The sequence below is a fragment of the Mus caroli genome, chromosome 1 (genome assembly GCF_900094665.2).
Source record: "Mus caroli chromosome 1, CAROLI_EIJ_v1.1, whole genome shotgun sequence".
NCBI lineage: Eukaryota > Metazoa > Chordata > Mammalia > Rodentia > Muridae > Mus > Mus caroli.
The window spans coordinates 121,866,049-121,867,633 of record NC_034570.1 but is presented as its reverse complement, the minus strand read 5'-3'; positions in this window follow the sequence as shown (position 1 = coordinate 121,867,633).

Here is a 1,585-nt window from a genome sequence, read left to right as displayed (position 1 = left end):
AAGTGGGAAGGATGCGAGCCTTTATGAACAGCCTTGCTTTAATACGGCTTTGCACTAAATTTTTAATTCTAATTGTGGGTTCCAGAGGCAAAGTCTAGCATGAAGTTCTGTTGAGTGGAGCAGAGCCACTCTCGGGAAGACATTGGATTCAAGTGGCAATTAGGGAGTAATGAGATGCACGGAGCATCTGTCCCATATGCACAAGCCTTGATGCGCCTCCAGCAGGGCGGCCTCACCCACAGCCTAATGGGAAGACATTGCCCAGCGTGCCAAAGAGAGAACACCCACGATATCTGCAAATACCGTGGAGTCTGGCAGCGATTCCTAGAACCTGGAATTCTCTACGGTGCTTCTAAATTTATGGAAGCCATGGGAAAACAGGATATAACAGAGAGGAAATGGCATGCTGTACAGTTTTCTAAATAGCAGAAGTGCTGATTGTAGCTGACAAGGGGATTCCAGTGCATTGGCCACAAAATAGTCCAGGGTCACCTCCTCTCTCATTCGTTCCCCTCCTGCCTGTGGGCACTGAGAAAAGAGGCAAATCCAGCTTCCCTCTTGTATGTTACAGAAATGCCCTCACCCTTTTCTGGGTGATGGAAGGTTTCTTTAGAGCTCTGTGTTGTGAAACTAGTCCAATCTCACATATAAAGGAAAGCAATTGCTACAGATCTAGAATACATACCTTTAAAATTATTTCTGAGTTTTGTGGGGTTTTGTTTGTTTGTTTGTTTGTTTGTTTCTTTCTTTCTTTTTTTTTTCTCTGTGATAGGGTTTCTCTGTGTAGCCCTGGCTGTACTGGAACTCATTCTTAGACCAGGCTGGCCTCAAACTCAGAAATTTGCCTGCCTCTGCCTCCCAAGAGCTGGGATTAAAGGCATGTACCACCACTGCCTGGTGAGTTTTGTGTGATCTTAAGTCTATCTTCCTTGCATGATTAAAATTGGCTCCAGATTTCCAATACTGGCTATTAGTATCCTCCTGAAAAAAAAATCCTTCAGTAGTATTTAAATCATTTATTTTGGACTTACTGGGTGTTGGCCAGTGTGCCAATGTGACAATACATAATTAGCTTTCACTTTTACAGAAATTCTCCGAGCTAGGCATTCCCAGTTTACAACAAAATACTGAGGTTCAGAGAGCTTAAAGAGCAAATCTCACTCAGAAAGAGGGGTTTATGTACACCCTATAGATTGTACATTTCTGTAATCCAGTTTACATTTCACATTACTATTATTTCTGTGAAATTATGGTATTAAATATTTATTTAAGTAGTTTGATTACTTAAGTAATTATTTGACTATGTTTATTCAACATAGAGATTAGCACTATTCCTACCTTGGCTATGTTAAGAAGCAAGGGATGTCTTTTCTGGTAGACTTAGACCAGCCTGGTGAAGGGGCATTTCTTTGGAAAGTGGCTGTTTTAGGTCCTTCTTGGCCTCCAAATTGAATGTCTAACTCTAATCTCCTTTCCTGTGGAAATATTACTGCTTAGCCACGAGTCCCAGGCTCCCTCCTGACATCCCCAAAGCTCATCAAGGAAGGTAGATGTTATATGATTTTTGTGAAGGCTGGGGATTAGG